The 21,400-nt window shown below is 45.8% G+C and overlaps 1 protein-coding gene across 3 annotated transcripts in view; it reads right to left on the bottom strand.

The window, feature by feature from the left end:
• Positions 1 to 15,923, bottom strand: part of CCDC120 (coiled-coil domain containing 120) — a 59,198-nt gene extending 43,275 nt beyond the window's left edge. Inside the window, exon 1 of one of the 3 annotated variants that reach the window (XM_056540902.1) lies at positions 15,913 to 15,923. The gene's annotated coding sequence lies outside the window, so the exon portion shown is untranslated. Of the gene's footprint in view, positions 1 to 11,308; positions 11,413 to 15,912 lie in introns of those variants that run through there. The other 2 variants (XM_056540900.1, XM_056540899.1) reach the window with 2 other exon arrangements.
• Positions 15,924 to 21,400: the final 5,477 nt, after the last annotated feature.

Here is a 21,400-nt window from a genome sequence, read left to right as displayed (position 1 = left end):
GTGTCTATATACATCTAGTGAAGATGACCCCCTGCCCATATGTCCTAGTACATTGGTCTCCAAACTGGGGACCTCCATACGTTGCAAAATTACAACTCCCAGCATGCCCGGACAGCCAACGGCTGTCCGGGCATGCTGGGAGTTGTAATTTTGTAACATATGGAGGCACTCTAACAAGGTTGTGCATAGGACACCTTTAGATGCATGTATTGGGCTATATGTACTCAGGGGTCACAGCTGCTTCATTAAAACATATCTCAACGTGTTTCGAGGTCAGAATGACTTCTTCAGAAGAACTGCTAGTACCTCAACATTAGTGCAGTGACATTTTAAACATGCGGCCCAGGGGGGGGGCAATGTCATGCTTAAAATGTCTTTGCGCTATTGTTGCGGTACACAAAGTCCTGATGAAGAAGTCATTCTGACTTCAAAACACGCTGAAGTTCTTTAAGGCTACTTTAACACCGCCACGAATGGCTGTTTAGGCCCTTTTTTTTGCCTTTAACGGATGTTAGTGTGACGGAGCCCAATAGGGGCCATTACAGGCACAGAGGATCGCATTCACTTGAATAGGATTCTCTGACTTCCGTTATTGCGGACGTTATTCCACCAGAAGATGGCGGGAGAAAAAGACGTCGCAAGCACAAATTTTTCTCCCGCTACCTTCCAACAGGCCAGCTATTGAGGGTAGTGTGAAAGGAGCCTAAAACTGCTGCTTTATTAAAAAATACTTCAACATGTTTCGAAATCAGAACAACTTCATCAGGACTGTGTGTGCCGCAACAATAGCGTAAAGACATTTTAAGCGTGATGTCGCCCCCTGGGCCTCATGTTTAAAGTGTTTTTGCGCACTTGTGGAGGTATGTACAGTCCTGATGAAGAAGTCATTCTGAATTAAAAACACGTTGAAGTGGTTTAAAACGGCTGCTTTATTAAAAAAATACTTCAACAGGTTTCAAAATCAGAACGACTCCTTCATCAGGACTGTGCATACCTCGACAATAGCACAAATTTTAAACATGGTGCCGGATGGTAATGTCCCGTTTAAAATGTCATTGTGGTACACAGTCCTGCTGAAGAGGTCATTGTGATTTGGAAATGTGCTGAAGTATGATTTAATAAAGTAGCAGTTTTAATGAACTTCAACACGTTTTGAACTCAGAAGCACTTCATCAGGACTGCGAGTACCTCAACAATAGTGCAATGACATTTTAAAAGTAATGTCACCCCCCCCACCGCCATGTTTAAAACGTCCTTGAGCTATTGTTCAGGTATGCACAGTCCTGATGAAGAAGCCATTCTGACTTCAAAACTGCTGCTTTATTAAAACATTCAACACGTTTCAAAATCAGAACCACAACTTCATCAGGACTGCGCATACCACAATGACATTTTTAATGTTACGTCACCACCTGTGCCATGTTTAAAATGTATTTGCGTTATTGTACATAAGTCCACAATAGCACGCGTTGATGTATGTTTTAATAGAGCAGCAGTTTTAATGAGCTGACATTAACGTGTTTTGAAGTCAGAATGACTTCCTCACAGCACAACAACAGTGCAATGACAATTTAAACGTGACATCACCCCTGGTGCCTTGTTTTAAATATATTTGCACTATTGTTGAGGTATGCACATTCCAACTTCAAAACGCGTTAAAGTATGTTTTAATAATGCAGTCGTTTTTAAGAACTATCGCAAGAAGCGCCTCATTTGGAGCCGATTTTTCTTCGGAATTGTGGTTTATCTTTTTGCCATGGAAAATGGACCCCTAACTGAGCAGATATGGGGAGCCATGTTTAAAATGCACCATTGCTCATCCCTGATGAAGTTGTTTCTATTTCGAAACCCGTCGGTTTCTATAAACTTCTTTATTTTAAAGCAACTATCTCAAAAAAATTTGCTTCAACTTTAAAGTAACACTCCGCCAGAGAGTCAAAGACGGGTTAAGCTCCTCAGGCGAAACTGTCACATCATTCGGAGGGCAGAAACAAGATACTGCCCCCTAAACTCCAATACAGCATTGTAAAGGGGGGGGGGGGTGCTCACAATAGCTCTCACTAGGACAGTGGCGTCACATGTAGATAACTAGCCCCAATGCTAATCTGTAATAGGGTCCCCGGCTATAATGCTTCATTTATACTACATATATACTCATATAGGAAAGAGAGACCTTATGGGACCAAGGCCCACACAATTACGCCCATGCTTTAGGGGCATGCCATTTTGGGGCACCCCCTTGCTCAGAAGACACTGAAAAAACTGGTTCTGTTTACGGCGTCAGGTATCTGCGCAGCTCAGGACTATTCAAGGCGAAACAGTATAATAATACAAGATTACATTTCACATATACATCTCGTATACAGCTGGCAATGACCTTAAAGGGGTTATCCAGGAAAAAAACTTTTTTGTATATGTGTGTATATATCTCATCTGGCTCCAGAAAGTTAAACAGATTTGTAAATGACTCCAATTAAAAAAAAAATCTTAATCCTTTCAGTACTTATGAGCTGCTGAAGTTGAGTTGTTCTTTTCTGTCTAAGTCCTCTCTGATGACACGTGTCTCGGGAACCGCCCAGTTTAGAAGCAAACCCCCGTAGCAAACCTCTTCTTCTCTGTGCAGTTCCCGAGACAAGCAGAGATGTCAGCAGAGAGCACTGTTGCCAGACAGAAAGCAACAACTCAACTTCAGCAGCTGATAATTATTGAAAGGATTAAGATTTTTTTAATGGAAGTCATTTACAAATCTGTTTTACTTTCTGAAGCCAGTTGATTATATTATATATAAAGAAAAAACAACATTTCTTTTCCAGGAATACCCCTTTAAGGAGGAAAGATGGCCGCCGGGCACTGAGCTTCGGGCGCCCGTCAGATACATCAACATATTTTACCGTCACAGATGAGCCAAAAATACCAAGAACGTATCCTAAGGAGAACAGTTGTCCTGAAGTCACTCTCCTCAGCCTTATCCTAGTTCTATCAGTTCCTAGGAAAGCTGGGTGATAACTTCTACAGCAAGGCTTATAATAGCTGTAGCTTCCATAGACCTTATGGCAGGATTTCTCAAGCAGGGTGCCTCCAGCTGTTGCAAAACTACAACTTCCAGCATGCCCGGACAGCCGTTGGCTGTCCGGGCATGCTGGGAGTTGTAGTTTTGCAACAGCGGGGGGCACCCTGCTTGGAAAAACACTGCCATATTGGCTGTCAATGGACTGAAGGAGACGACGCCAGGGCCAACACACCCGTATCACGTTCTCCCGTCACCTGCACCGCCGCGCGCGTCTCCACCCAGGTTACCAGAGATTGTAATTAGCACCGACGTCAATTATTTTTATGAGGAGATTATTTCCTGTTTATAAAATCCCCAGCAGATAAGATTCATATGTGCAGCGCCCTGGAAACAAGGAAACTATAACATATAACGAGAAACTAGGTAAAAACATAAACAATAAATAAGTTAAATTAAATAAAATAAATAATAAACCAAGTGAAATATAAACAAATAAATAATAATATTAAATCATAATAATACAAAGAAATAATATCCCCAGCATGCACAAGGAGACGCGTCAAGATTAGAGATGAGTGAACTTACAGTAAATTCGATTCGTCACGAACTTCTCGGCTCGGCAGTTGATGACTTTCCTGCATAAATTAGTTCAGCTTTCCGGTGCTCCGGTGGACTGGAAAAGGTGGATACATTCCCAGGAAAGAGTATCCTAGGACTGTATCCACCTTTTCCAGCCCACCAGAGCACCGGAAAGCTGAACTAATTTATGCAGGAAAAGTCATCAACTGCCGAGCGGAGAAGTTCGTGACGAATCGAATTTACTGTAAGTTCGCTCATCTCTAGTCAAGATATCACTAAAAAAAAAAAAATATATGCTGTTCTTGGGAAAGCTGGGTGACAATACGGCCTCCAGGACTAAGGTTGCCATGTTAGAAAAAACTAACTAGAAACAAGTTCAGCGTTTTCCCAATTAGAATGCCAGCTACTGCAACTCCCAGCATTCCTTGACAAATCCATGTTGCAAAATGGCAACTCCCAGATGTTGCGAATCTACAACTCCCAGCATCCCCTGACCGGCGCCTATTGCATAACTCCAACTCCCAGCGTGCTCCGACAGTCGCTTGTTGCAAAACTACAACTCCCAGCATGCCTGAAGAGATGCATTTTTTCAAAACTACAACTCCCAGGATCCCTTGCTATTTATGACCGGGGCCGCCATCAGGGCATTACTGCCGCCAGGGGACCAGGCCAAATTAAACATAAAATGGGGTCCCCTTACTGCTGGCTCTGCACTGTCTGGCAGTATGGGGGCCCCGGAATTTGGGATGGCGGTCCTGGTTATGACCCATGATGGCGGACACTAGTATATGGGATTCCCAGCACAGGACAGGACAGACTCCTCTGAATCTGCGCATATGGGATGAATGGAATCTCCCATATGCTGCGACATCCTGAGCGCTGGAAACAAGAGTAAACATTCTGTCAGCGGCAGACGACACGGTGGCGGGTTACCAATGTGCCGCCTCACCATGGTAAGGGGGGCAGACCCCATGACATCCACATACGATACCAGCTACATGGGTATATACAGTGGGGTGTGGGCAAGGGCGCAGGAGCATGTGGTTCTCCAGCTGTTGCAAAACTACAATTCCCATCATGCCCTGACAGCCGCAGATCGGAAATCACCAGCATGGAGAGACTGATCTCTTCTTGTCAGGGAATGCTGGGAGTTGTAGTTCACCACCAGCTATAGAGCTACAGGTTGGGAATCACCAGCTTACAGCAGTTCATGATCTTTTCTTGCCAGTGCATGCTGGGAGTTGTGGTTCACCAGTAGCTGGAAAGCCATAGGTTGAGGATCACATACTAATGCACCTCACTGCAGAAACAATGTATCAATCAGAGTTAACAAGTAACAAATACTGGTAAATTTGTATATATGTATCCACAGTACAGAACAGTGTTTTTCAAAATGTGGACCTCCAGCTGTTGCCAGACTACAACTCCCAGCATGCCCGGACAGCCAAAGTTGTAATTTTGCAGACCACTGGTATAAAATACAATATCCACACACACACAGCATCCACTACAGCAGTGATCCCCAACCTGAGGCTCTTCAGCTGTTTCAAAACTACATCTCCCAGCATGCCCCTGACCGTCTGCAGCGGGGAGTTGTAGCTTTGCAACAGGTTGGGAAACACTACCTGAGCCACTTGTGTGGGTTGTAGACTCCGTCTCATGCTACCACTAGAGTGAAGGCACCGCCAGCCTTCAAAAGTGACCAAAACATCAGCCAGGAAGAATAGGAACTGAGAAGTGGTCTGTGGTCACAGCCTGCAGAACCGCCTTTATTGGGGGTGTCTTGCTAATTGCCTATAATTACCCCCTGTTGTCTGTTCCATGTGAAATTGATTGTCAATCAGTGTTCTTCCTGAGTGGACAGTGGGATTTCACACAAGTGTCAGTGACTTGGAGTTACATTGTGTTGTTTAATGTGTTTTTTTTGAGCAGTGTGTGTATATATATATATATATACACGTATATACACACACATATATACACACACACACACCACGCTATATAAATATATATATTTCTGTCTATGGAGGACTTTGATCGAGTCTTTTTTTGGACGCTGGCACCACCATTGTTTGCTGGACTGGATAAGTAGTGCTGCATTATTTTGGGACTATATATATATATATACACACATACACATACACACACACACAGCACACTCCATACACACACACACAGCACACTCCATACACACACACACAGCACACTCCATACACACACACACACACACAGCATGCTCCATACACACACACACACACACAGCACGCTCCATACACACACACACACACACAGCACGCTCCATACACATACGCACACACAGCACACTCCATACACACACACACAGCACACTCCATACACACACACACAGCACGCTCCATACACACACACACAGCACACTCCATACACACACACACAGCACACTCCATACACACACACACAGCACACTCCATACACACACACACAGCACACTCCATACACACACACAGCATGCTCCATACACACACACACACACACAGCACGCTCCATACACACACACACACACACACAGCACGCTCCATACACATACGCACACACAGCACACTCCATACACACACACACAGCACGCTCCATACACATACACACACAGCACGCTCCATACACATACGCACACACAGCACGCTCCATACACATACGCACACACAGCACGCTCCATACACATACACACACAGCACGCTCCATACACACACGCACACACAGCACGCTCCATACACACACGCACACACAGCACGCTCCATACACACACGCACACACAGCACGCTCCATACACACACGCACACACAGCACGCTCCATACACACACGCACACACAGCACGCTCCATACACACACGCACACACAGCACGCTCCATACACACACACAGCACGCTCCATACACACACACAGCACGCTCCATACACACACGCGCACACAGCACGCTCCATACACACACACAGCACGCTCCATACACACACACACAGCACGCTCCATACACACACGCACACACAGCACGCTCCATACACACGCGCACACAGCACGCTCCATACACACACAGCACGCTCCATACACACACACACAGCACGCTCCATACACACACACACAGCACGCTCCATACACACACACACAGCACGCTCCATACACACACACAGCACGCTCCATACATATACGCACACACAGCACGCTCAACACACATACGCACACACAGCACGCTCAACACACATACGCACACACAGCACGCTCCATACACATACGCACACACAGCACGCTCCATACACACACGCACACACAGCACGCTCCATACACACACGCACACACAGCACGCTCCAAACACACGCGCACACACAGCACGCTCCATACACACACACACACAGCACGCTCCATACACACACACACACAGCACGCTCCATACACACACACACAGCACGCTCCATACACACACACACAGCACGCTCCATACACACACACACACACACAGCACGCTCCATACACATACGCACACACAGCACGCTCCATACACATACGCACACACAGCACGCTCCATACACATACGCACACACAGCACGCTCCACACACATACGCACACACAGCACGCTCCATACACATACGCACACACAGCACGCTCCACACACATACGCACACACAGCACGCTCCACACACATACGCACACACAGCACGCTCCATACACACACACACACAGCACGCTCCATACACACACACACAGCACGCTCCACACACACACACAGCACGCTCCACACACACACACAGCACGCTCCACACACACACACAGCACGCTACACACACAGCACGCTCCATACAGATATGCACACACAGCACGCTACACACACATACGCACACACAGCACGCTCCACACACGCACACACACATACGCACACACAGCACGCTACATGCGCACACAGCACGCTCCACGCGCACACAGCACGCTCCACGCGCACACAGCACACTCCACACACACACAGCACACTCCACACACACACAGCACGCTCCACACACACACAGCACGCTCCATACACACACACAGCACGCTCCATACATACACACACACACAGCACGCTCCATACATACACACAAACACATCACGCTCCATACACACACATATATTCCATATATATACACACACACCACGCTCCATACACACACACCCATCACGCTCCATACACACACACACACACCACGCTCCATACACACACACACGCTCCATACACACACACACACACACACACACATCACGCTCCATACACACACACACACATCACGCTCCATACACACACACACACACACACACACAGCACGCTACATGCGCACACAGCACGCTCCACACACACACACAGCACGCTCCATACACATACGCACACACAGCACGCTACATGCGCACACAGCACGCTACATGCGCACACAGCACGCTCCACGCGCACACAGCACGCTCCATACACACACACACACCACGCTCCATACACACACACACACCACGCTCCATACACACACACACACACACCACGCTCCATACACACACCACGCTCCATACACACATACACACACCACGCTCCATACACACACACACACCACGCTCCATACACACACACACCACGCTCCATACACACACACACCACGCTCCATACACACACACACCACGCTCCATACACACACACACCACGCTCCATACACACACACACACACACACACACATCACGCTCCATACACACACACACACATCACGCTCCATACACACACACACATCACGCTCCATACACACACACACACACACATCACGCTCCATACACACACACACACATCACGCTCCATACACACACACATCACGCTCCATACACACACATATTACATATATATACACACACACCACGCTCCATACACACACACACACCACGCTCCATACACACACACACACACACCACGCTCCATACACACACACCATGCTCCATACACACACACCATGCTCCATACACACACACACGCTCCATACACACACACACACACGCTCCATACACACACATATTACATATTTATATACACACACACACACACGTACGCACACTCCATTCATACATCTACATAACACGCTTCATACATATACACATAACACGCTTCATACATATACACACACACACAACACGCTCCATACATATACATGTATATACACATAACATGCTCCATACATACACACATATATATATACACACACACACACACATGTATGCAGGATCCATACATACATCTACATAACACGCTTCATACATATACACATATATACATACACATAACACACTCCATACATATACACATAACACGCTCCATACATATATATACACACACACACACAACACGCTCCATACATACACACACACACACACCACGCTCCATACATACACACACACAAACACACACATATTATAATATATATATATATATATATATATATATATATATATTATACATAATAAGCTCCATACATACACACACACACACACACACACACACAACACGCTCCACACATATATACACACACACACAACACGCTCCACACATATATACACACACACACAAACACAAACACGCTCCATACATATACACACACACACACACACACAACACGCTCCATACATATATACACACACACACAACACGCTCCATACATATATACACACACACACACACAACACGCTCCATACATATATACACACACACACAACACGCTCCATACATATATATACACACACACACACCACGCTCCATACATATATATATACACACACACACACACACAACACGCTCCATACATATATACACACACACACACAACACGCTCCATACATATATACACACACACACACAACACGCTCCGTACATATATATACACACACACACACACACAACACGCTCCATACATATATACACACACACACACAACACGCTCCATACATATATACACACACACACACAACACGCTCCATACATATATACACACACACACAACACGCTCCATACATATATACACACACACACACACAACACGCTCCATACATATATACACACACACACACCACGCTCCATACATATATACACACACACACACACACACCACGCTCCATACATATATACACACACACACACACCACGCTCCATACATATATACACACACACACACACACCACGCTCCATACATATATACACACACACACACACACCACGCTCCATACATATATACACACACACACACACCACGCTCCATACATATATACACACACACACCACGCTCCATACATATATACACACACACACACACACACCACGCTCCATACATATATACACACACACACACACCACGCTCCATACATATATACACACACACACACACACACACAACACGCTCCATACATATATACACACACACACACACCACGCTCCATACATATATACACACACACACACACCACGCTCCATACATATATACACACACACACACACCACGCTCCATACATATATACACACACACACACACACAACACGCTCCATACATACACATATTACACACATAACACGCTCCATACATACACACACACATATTATAATATATATATTATACATAATACGCTCCATACATATACACATATACATAACACGCTCCATACATATACATATATACATAACACGCTCCATACATATATACATAACACGCTCCATACATATATACATAACACGCTCCATACACATATACATAACACGCTCCATACATATATACATAACACGCTCCATACATATATACACATACATAACACGCTCCATACATATACACATATACATAACACGCTCCATACATATACACATATACATAACACGCTCCATACATATATACACATACATACCACGCTCCATACATATACACATAACACGCTCCATACACATATACATAACACGCTCCATACATATATACACATACATACCACGCTCCATACATATATACATACCACGCTCCATACATATATACATAACACGCTCCATACATATATACATAACACGCTCCATACATATATACACATACATAACACGCTCCATACATATACACATATACATAACACGCTCCATACATATACACATACACATAACACGCTCCATACATATATACACATACATACCACGCTCCATACATATACACATAACACGCTCCATACACATATACATAACACGCTCCATACATATATACACATACATACCACGCTCCATACATATATACATAACACGCTCCATACATATATACATACCACGCTCCATACATATACACATAACACGCTCCATACACATATACATAACACGCTCCATACATATATACACATACATACCACGCTCCATACATATATACATAACACGCTCCATACATATATACATAACACGCTCCATACATATATACATAACACGCTCCATACACATATACATAACACGCTCCATACATATATACATATATACACATACATATATACATAACACGCTCCATACACTCACACAGCATCAGCCGCACAGTGTAAACATCCGCCTGCTCACACGTATAGTACGCGCGGTACAATATATCAGTCTGGGGCTCACACACACGGTAATCACAGTCTGTCAGGTAGGATCCGGGGCGGGCACACACACAGCGGGCACCCCCGATCCCATCGCCCGTCCCGGGCACTCACCGATCTCACCTCCCCGGCCGCAGGTACCAACCTGCACTCTCCGCTCATACAGGAGCTTCCAGCGGAACACACCAACTGCGCGTCCAACCCGGGGGAGCCCTGGCTACAAGATCAAACCATTCCTCACAGAGGTTGTCCTCGATCCTCCCTCCCCCAGCAGACCTGTCTGTGAATTGGTACGGTCCGACCTCAAGGTTCTGGATTCCAAAAATTCCAGGAATGAAGGTTTAACCTCTTCGTTACCACAGACTCAAAGACTCCGCCGCTCAGTCCGTGGCCACTGCCAGGTACAGGGCGGCCTCACTGCAGGGCATGGGGGCACAGGTGCTTAACCCCCTCAGTGCCACAGCATCTGGCCACAATTAACCCATTCAGAACCACACCATGTAGGCACAGGTGCTTAACCCATCCAGAACCACAGCATGTGGGCAGAGGTGCTTAACCCATTCAGAACCACAGCATGTGGGCACAGGTGCTTAACCCATTCAGAACCACAGCATGTGGGAACAGGTGCTTAACCCCCTCAGTGCCACAGCATCTGGCCACAATTAACCCATTCAGAACCACACCATGTAGGCACAGGTGCTTAACCCATCCAGAACCACAGCATGTGGGCAGAGGTGCTTAACCCATTCAGAACCACAGCATGTGGGCACAGGTGCTTAACCCATTCAGAACCACAGCATGTGGGAACAGGTGCTTAACCCATTCAGAACCACAGCATGTGGGCACAGGTGCTTAACCTATTCAGAACCACAGCATGTGGACACAGGTGCTTGACCCATTCAGAACCACAGCATGTGGACACAGGTGCTTGACCCATTCAGAACCACAGCATGTGGACACAGGTGCTTAACCCATTCAGAACCACAGCATGTGGACACAGGTGCTTAACCCATTCAGAACCACAGCATGTGGGCACAGGTGCTTAACCCATTCAGAACCACAGCATGTGGGCACAGGTACTTAACCCATTCAGAACCACAGCATGTGGGCACAGGTGCTTAACCCATTCAGAACCACAGCATGTGGGAACAGGTGCTTAACCCACTCAGTGCCACAGCATCTGGCCACAATTAACCCATTCAGAACCACACCATGTAGGCACAGGTGCTTAACCCATCCAGAACCACAGCATGTGGGCAGAGGTGCTTAACCCATTCAGAACCACAGCATGTGGGCACAGGTGCTTAACCCATTCAGAACCACAGCATGTGGGCACAGGTGCTTAACCCATTCAGAACCACAGCATGTGGGAACAGGTGCTTAACCCATTCAGAACCACAGCATGTGGGCACAGGTGCTTAACCCATTCAGAACCACAGCATGTGGACACAGGTGCTTGACCCATTCAGAACCACAGCATGTGGGCACAGGTGCTTAACCCATTCAGAACCACAGCATGTAGGCACAGGTGCTTAACCCATTCAGAACCACAGCATGTGGAAACAGGTGCTTAACCCATTCAGAACCACAGCATGTGGGCACAGGTGCTTAACCCATTCAGAACCACAGCATGTGGAAACAGGTGCTTAACCCATTCAGAACCACAGCATGTGGAAACAGGTGCTTAACCCATTCAGAACCACAGCATGTGGACACAGGTGCTTAACCCATTCAGAACCACAGCATGTGGGCACAGGTGCTTAACCCATTCAGAACCACAGCATGTGGGCACAGGTGCTTAACCCATTGAGAACCACAGCATGTGGGCACAGGTGCTTGACCCATTCCAAACCACAGCATGTAGGCACAGGTGCTTAACCCATTCAGAACCACAGCATGTGGGCACAGGTGCTTAACCCATTCAGAACCACGGCATGTGGAAACAGGTGCTTAACCCATTCAGAACCACAGCATGTGGAAACAGGTGCTTAACCCATTCAGAACCACAGCATGTGGGAATAGGTGCTTAACCCATTCAGAACCACAGCATGTGGGCACAGTTGCTTAACCCATTCAGGACCACGGCATGTGGGCACAGGTGCCTGACCCAGTAGTGTTACAACATATTGGCATATCTACTTAACCTATTTATTGCCTTTGCCCATTTGCTGACATGGAATAAGGGTTATTTATGCCAAAAGTCCACCAATAGGATATAATCCCGGTCTAATGGGCAGAAAGGTCAGATCAGCCCCCCCAGCTGTACTGGTGCCATATTGGTTGTCACCCAGGGGGACAACAATGCCGAGTGATATTACATCAACATTTGGCTACTGATTGCTTTTAATGGCAAATACTGCGGACTGACCCTCAGACCATGCACAAGGGCCTGGAGCCCCACAGAGACATCACTGAGGCTTCCCCATGTGTCAGGGCCCATCCTGAATATAATGCCAGCCCCCCAGTATAGACTGACAAAGTGAGGGCCAGGACTGGACTTGTCTTCACTGATATATATCATATATTACAGCTCCCACCAGGCCCTCAGCTATAGTGTCCTACATGTCAAATCCACATAGTTATACAAGACAGTCAGGAGACTTTACCAAATTTTCAAATCAGAGGCTTGGAAAAGCTGGGTAGTGATCTCTATGGAACTGATTATGACTGCCATATTGGTTGTCATTCAGCTTCCCTAGAAACAGATTTAAAGGGGTACTCCGGTGGAATATTTTTTTTTTTTTTTTTATCAACTGGTGCCAGAATGTTAAACAGATTTGTAAATTACTTCTATTTAAAAATCTTAATCCTTCCAGCTGCTGTATAATGCAGAGAAAGTTCTTTTCTTTTTTAATTTCTTTTCTACCTGACCACAGTGCTCTCTGCTGACACCTCTGTTCGTGTCAGGAACTGTCCAGAGTAGAAGCAAATTCCCATAGCAGACCTCTCCTGACAGTTCCTGACATGGACAGAGGTGTCAGCAGAGAGCACTGTGGTCAGACTGCAAAGAACTACACAAGATTAAGATACACAAGGATTAAGATTTTTATATAGCAGTAATTTACAAATATGTTTAACTTTCTGGCACCAGTTGATAAAAAAAAAAAAAAAGAAAAAAGTTTTCCACCGGAGTACCCCTTTAACCATTAATTGGGAGATAGTGGTTTAATATAACCCCATGTAATGAAGTCATCAGCTTAGAGGGATATTGGATCCAATGTTTTCCACTGAAGATTCCCTGTCACCTGCGGGGTGCTGGGCATGCAGAGGTTAATAGACATGGATGGATTTGGCTGCAGATTGCACTGAGGCTCATATCCTGTCCCTGTGACATCCCTTTATATGATAGAAAACAGTCCTGTAGTGTCCTGAATAGAAAGGGGGTGATGGAAACAGGAAGGGCCTGGGGGGGGGGGGGGGGGTCGGAATACATAGACACTGTAATATGGAAGGCCATGTGCCCCAGGCATAGAAGGGTTAACCTAGGTAATCGGTATTCTGTCTGCGTCCGAGCAAAACGTACATTTACTTCTACAGGAAAGTGGGTCATAATCTGCTTAAACTACTGTACACGTCCAAGACTATCTACATATCTCATATCTACTGTATCTATTTTATATCTATCTATCCTATCTTAATCTAATATCTATCCATCTATCCATCGTCTCATATCTATCTATCTCATTACTATCTATCTCATATCTACTGTATCTATCTCATATCTATCATCTATCTAATATCTATCCATCTATCGTCTTATATCTATCTCATATCTATCTATCTATCTATCTCTCATATCTATCTCATATCTATCTATCTCATTACTATCTATCTCATATCTACTGTATCTATCTCATATCTAAAATCTATCTAATATCTATCCATCTATCTATCGTCTTATATCTATCTCATATCTATCTATCTATCTATCTATCTATCTATCAATCTATCTTTCCCATATCTATCTATCTCATATGTATCTCATATCTATCTCATATCTATCTATCTATCTCATATCTATCTATCTATCTATCTATCTCATATCTATCTATCTCATTTCTATCTATCTCATATCTACTGTATCTATCTCATATCTATCTAATATCTATCCATCTATCTATCTATCGTCTTATATCTATCTCATATCTATCTATCTATCTATTTCATATCTATCTATCTATCTATCTCATATCTATCTATCTATCTCATATCTATCTATATATATATCCCATATCTATCTATCGTCTTATATCTATCTATCTATCTATCTCATATCTATCTATCTCATATCTATCTCATATCTATCTATCTATCTATCTCATATCTATCTAATATCTATCCATCTATCTATCTATCTATCTATCGTCTTATATCTATCTATCTCATATCTATCTATTTCATATCTATCTATCTATCTATCTATCTCATATCCATCTATCTATCTATCTCATATCTATCTATATATATATCCCATATCTATCTATCGTCTTATATCTATCTATCTATCTCATATCTATCTATCTATCCTCTACCAAATCCTCTGCTTCCCTCCCAGTCATAGTTGGGTAATTAAGTCCCTCACCACTAGGGGGAGCTCACTACATAGAGGTTGGTGTGGCTCCCATTTACCCCTATAATAAACCCTTATGTCATGAGGACCCCCCAGGTCCTAACACCCCCCCCCCCATATTATTCTCCCCATAGGGAACAATTGTTACTGTGTTGCCGTTTGCCTCACTCCATCTCCCAGTGGAGCCCTAGCAACGTAGTAAACCCTACGTGACAATCGCCATAGTTACAGAAGCTGTTGAAGAAATAGATATACACAAGTTACCGTGACAACGATGCATTGGATTTTATTATTCTTGATGGGTCAATATGAAAAAAAAATTATTGCTGAAAATAAATCATAAATCAGATGTTTTCTTATATTCACCATCTACTGAATATGGGAAACTACTGAGACATGTGACTCAGGTGAAGGTTTAGAGGGGATTAGAGTAATTTATGGAGGATGTTCGCCATCTGGTGGTGGAAGGTTAAAGTGCAAGCTAACACTCAAGCCTCAAAGTGAAGCCATTAGGGCAGTGTTTCCCAACCAGGCTGCCTCCAGCTCGGGCAAAACTACAACTCCCAGCATGCCCGGACAGCCAAAGGCTGTCCGGGCTTGCTGGGTGTTGTAGTTTTGCCATAACTTGAGGCACACTAGGATTATTTCAACCACATTTATTATGCTTTTAAGCTACTTTTTAGACCCTTTTGGGCTTCGTGCTTGTCTTACTGAAAAATGGGTGTAGCTTGGCAGGAATAGGGTGTGGATTGTGACAAAAAAAAATGCGCCAAAATCGGTGTGGAATTTTTTAATGTAAAGTTAGGCAGTTAGTATCGCCCCAAGATATATACCTAATTAATATAGATCACACTTCTCATCGTTTTTAGCATGCTTTTGATTGATACAGTCCTGACAGGAAGTTGTGTAGTCCTCTCATTGTTAGTGTGGTGCTGCCTCCAGCTCCCTGGCTCCTCCCTCCCTCCTGATAGGAAGATGTGTAGTTCTCTCATCGTCAATGTGGTGTTGTCTCAGCAGCTCCCGACTCTTTCTCTCTCCTGACAGGAAGTTGTGTTGTCCTCTCATCTTCATTGTGGTATTGTCTCAGCAGCTCCCGGCTCTTCCCTCTCCTCTGACAGGAAGTTTAATAGTCCTTTCATTGTTAATGTGGTGCTGTTTCCCCGGCTCCCCCTTCTCTCCTGTCAACATATCATCCTCTGTCTAAGGAGGTGTGGCTGGATCTTGACTCCAAACTCTAGCCCCACCCCCTGAGTGATGTCACCACCTCTGACCAGCCCCTACAGTCTGCTTCACTTTCCCCCTGTCATATACATATATATCTTTATTGGGACCTTTAGGGAAGAATGAGGTGTGGTTACAGCACAGACAGAGGAGCAGACAGCGAGTGAATACAGCAGCTTTGGGTGGGGAACTAAGGGAAGAAAAGCTGAAGGAAAGCAATGCATTCTGGGAATTGTAGTACTAAGCAACTTCTCAGACAGGAAGTAAACAATAATATTATGAGAAATAGGACAGACAGGTAAACTATGCTATGTGCTTTTGCAGCATTTGCATTTTTTTTCACCTGACGTCAGAGTACCCCTTAAAGACTTGACTGTCTACAAATGCATAAAATTTACCTATCACTGTGATAAATCTGGCTTAGTCTGGCCTTAGGTGTCCAGTGGGAGGTTCTACTTAATAATTGACATCTATCTGTGTGTTTGCTCATACAGGGAAGGCTGTCAATCATTGAGTGAGACCACCCACCAGACTCTTAAGGCCAGATTGAAATGAGTTTTCAATCAATAAATTGTAAATAAAATTGAATCTTTGCCCACAAAACTACACATGAGTCTGCATTATAGTGGCAGGTTCCCCTAAATCAGTGTTTCCTAACTAGGATGCAAAAAAAAGCTTACTTTCCTCTTGTATTTACAAGACAGACTAATAGCTCCCTGAGAGATGACGTTACATGCTGCCCAAACAAGTCTATGGAGAGGAAGATGAGTGGAGAATGACTGGAGAGAACAAGAGGCAGTGAGACTGCAGAGAAATTACAGGTATTTATAGTAAGTATTTTTATTTATTTAACACTTTATTGTAATAGTAAAATTTCCAAAACTACAGTATACAATTCAGATATACATAGCAGCACCAGTCAAAAAGACCATATAACCAACTTATACATGTTTACATCTAAAAAGTATACCAATTCATTATTATCACCCCCCACCCCACTCCCAGCTTCAGGCACAGAGGGAAGGAGAGAAGAATTAAAAAATTTTTTTTAAATTAAAATAAGAATAAATTTAAGTCTACCATGCATTTCCGCGTACGATAGAGTTTATACTGCAAGGAGCTATCGGTAATATGGGGAAATATGAGTGTCTGTTACATCGTATTCTGTTTTTTGCTAGATTGACCATTGTTACGCCGAGCGCTCCGGGTCCCCGCTCCTCCCCGGAGCGCTCGCTTCACTCTCTCCGCTGCAGCGCTCCGGTCACGTCCTCTGACCCGGGGCGCTGCGATCCCGCTGCCAGCCGGGATGCGATTCGCGATGCGGGTAGCGCCCGCTCGCGATGCGCACCCCGGCTCCCCTACCTGACTCGCTCCCCGTCTGTTCTGTCCCGGCGCGCGCGGCCCCGCTCCCTAGGGCGCGCGCGCGCCGGGTCTCTGCGATTTAAAGGGCCACTGCGCCGCTGATTGGCGCAGTGGTTCCAATTAGGGTAATCACCTGTGCACTTCCCTATATTACCTCACTTCCCTTGCACTCCCTTGCCGGATCTTGTTGCCTTAGTGCCAGTGAAAGCGTTCCTTGTGTGTTCCTTGCCTGTGTTTCCAGACCTTCTGCCGTTGCCCCTGACTACGATCCTTGCTGCCTGCCCCGACCTTCTGCTACGTCCGACCTTGCTTCTGCCTACTCCCTTGTACCGCGCCTATCTTCAGCAGCCAGAGAGGTGAGCCGTTGCTAGTGGATACGACCTGGTCACTACCGCCGCAGCAAGACCATCCCGCTTTGCGGCGGGCTCTGGTGAAAACCAGTAGTGGCTTAGAACCGGTCCACTAGCACGGTCCACGCCAATCCCTCTCTGGCACAGAGGATCCACTACCTGCCAGCCGGCATCGTGACAGTAGATCCGGCCATGGATCCCGCTGAAGTTCCTCTGCCAGTTGTCGCTGACCTCACCACGGTGGTCGCCCAGCAGTCACAACAGATAGCGCAACAAGGCCAACAGCTGTCTCAACTGACCGTTATGCTACAACAGTTACTACCACAGCTTCAGCAGTCATCTCCTCCGCCAGCTCCTGCACCTCCTCCGCAGCGAGTGGCCGCTCCTGGGATACGCTTATCCTTGCCGGATAAATTTGATGGGGACTCTAAGTTTTGCCGTGGCTTTCTTTCCCAATGTTCCCTGCATCTGGAGATGATGTCGGACCTGTTTCCCACTGAAAGGTCTAAGGTGGCTTTCGTAGTCAGCCTTCTGTCCGGAAAAGCCCTGTCATGGGCCACACCGCTCTGGGACCGCAATGACCCCGTCACTGCCTCTGTACACTCCTTCTTCTCGGAAATCCGAAGTGTCTTTGAGGAACCTGCCCGAGCCTCTTCTGCTGAGACTGCCCTGTTGAACCTGGTCCAGGGTAATTCTTCCGTTGGCGAGTATGCCGTACAATTCCGTACTCTTGCTTCAGAATTGTCCTGGAATAATGAGGCCCTCTGCGCGACCTTCAAAAAAGGCCTATCCAGCAACATTAAAGATGTTCTGGCCGCACGAGAAATCCCTGCTAATCTACATGAACTCATTCACCTAGCCACTCGCATTGACATGCGTTTTTCTGAAAGGCGCCAGGAACTCCGCCAAGATATGGACTCTGTTCGCACGAGGCGTTTCTCCTCCTCGGCTCCTCTCTCCTCTGGTCCCCTGCAATCTGTTCCTGTGCCTCCCGCCGTGGAGGCTATGCAGGTCGACCGGTCTCGCCTGACATCTCAAGAGAGGACACGACGCCGTATGGAGAACCTCTGCCTGTACTGTGCTAGTACCGAACACTTCCTGAGGGATTGTCCTATCCGTCCTCCCCGCCTGGAAAGACGTACGCTGACTCCGCACAAAGGTGAGACAGTCCTTGATGTCTACTCTGCTTCTCCACGTCTTACTGTGCCTGTGCGGATGTCTGCCTCTGCCTTCTCCTTCCCTGCTGTGGCCTTCTTGGACTCTGGATCTGCAGGAAATTTTATTTTGGCCTCGCTCGTCAACAGGTTCAACATCCCGGTGACCAGTCTCGCCAGACCCCTCTACATCAATTGTGTAAATAATGAAAGATTGGACTGTACCATACGTTTCCGCACGGAGCCCCTTCTTATGAGCATCGGATCTCATCATGAGAGGATTGAACTTTTGGTCCTCCCCAATTGCACCTCGGAAATTCTCCTTGGACTTCCCTGGCTTCAACTTCATTCCCCTACCCTGGATTGGTCCACTGGGGAGATCAAGAGTTGGGGGTCCTCTTGTTCCAAGAACTGTCTAAAACCAGTTCCCAGTAACCCTTGCCGTAACTCTGTGGTTCCTCCAGTAACCGGTCTCCCTAAGGCCTATATGGACTTCGCGGATGTTTTCTGCAAAAAACAAGCTGAGACACTACCTCCTCACAGGCCTTATGATTGCCCTATCGACCTCCTCCCGGGTACTACTCCACCCCGGGGCAGAATTTATCCTCTCTCTGCCCCAGAGACTCTTGCCATGTCCGAATACGTCCAGGAGAATCTAAAGAAGGGCTTTATCCGTAAATCCTCCTCTCCTGCCGGAGCCGGATTTTTCTTTGTGTCCAAAAAAGATGGCTCCCTACGTCCTTGCATTGACTACCGCGGTCTTAATAAAATCACGGTTAAGAACCGCTACCCCTTACCCCTCATCTCTGAACTCTTTGATCGTCTCCAAGGTGCCCACATCTTCACTAAATTGGACTTAAGAGGCGCCTATAACCTCATCCGCATCAGAGAGGGGGACGAGTGGAAAACGGCATTTAACACCAGAGATGGACACTTTGAGTATCTGGTCATGCCCTTTGGACTGTGCAACGCCCCTGCCGTCTTCCAAGACTTTGTCAATGAAATTTTTCGTGATCTGTTATACTCCTGTGTTGTTGTATATCTGGACGATATCCTAATTTTTTCTGCCAATCTAGAAGAACACCGCCAGCATGTCCGTATGGTTCTTCAGAGACTTCGTGACAACCAACTCTATGCCAAAATTGAGAAATGTCTGTTTGAATGCCAATCTCTTCCTTTTCTAGGATATTTGGTCTCTGGCCAGGGACTACAGATGGATCCAGACAAACTCTCTGCCGTCTTAGATTGGCCACGCCCCTCCGGACTCCGTGCTATCCAACGCTTTTTGGGGTTCGCCAATTATTACAGGCAATTTATTCCACATTTTTCTACCATTGTGGCTCCTATCGTGGCTTTAACCAAAAAAAGTGCTGATCCCAAGTCCTGGCCTCCTCAAGCAGAAGACGCCTTTAAACGACTCAAGTCTGCCTTTTCTTCGGCTCCCGTCCTCTCCAGACCTGACCCTTCCAAACCCTTCCTATTGGAGGTTGATGCCTCCTCAGTGGGAGCTGGAGCTGTTCTTCTACAAAAAAATTCTTCCGGGCATGCT

Source organism: Hyla sarda, chromosome 9 (assembly GCF_029499605.1).
Source record: "Hyla sarda isolate aHylSar1 chromosome 9, aHylSar1.hap1, whole genome shotgun sequence".
Taxonomy (NCBI): Eukaryota; Metazoa; Chordata; class Amphibia; order Anura; family Hylidae; genus Hyla; species Hyla sarda.
The sequence above is the reverse complement of the archived record's forward strand: the minus strand, read 5'-3'. Positions and strand labels throughout refer to the sequence as shown.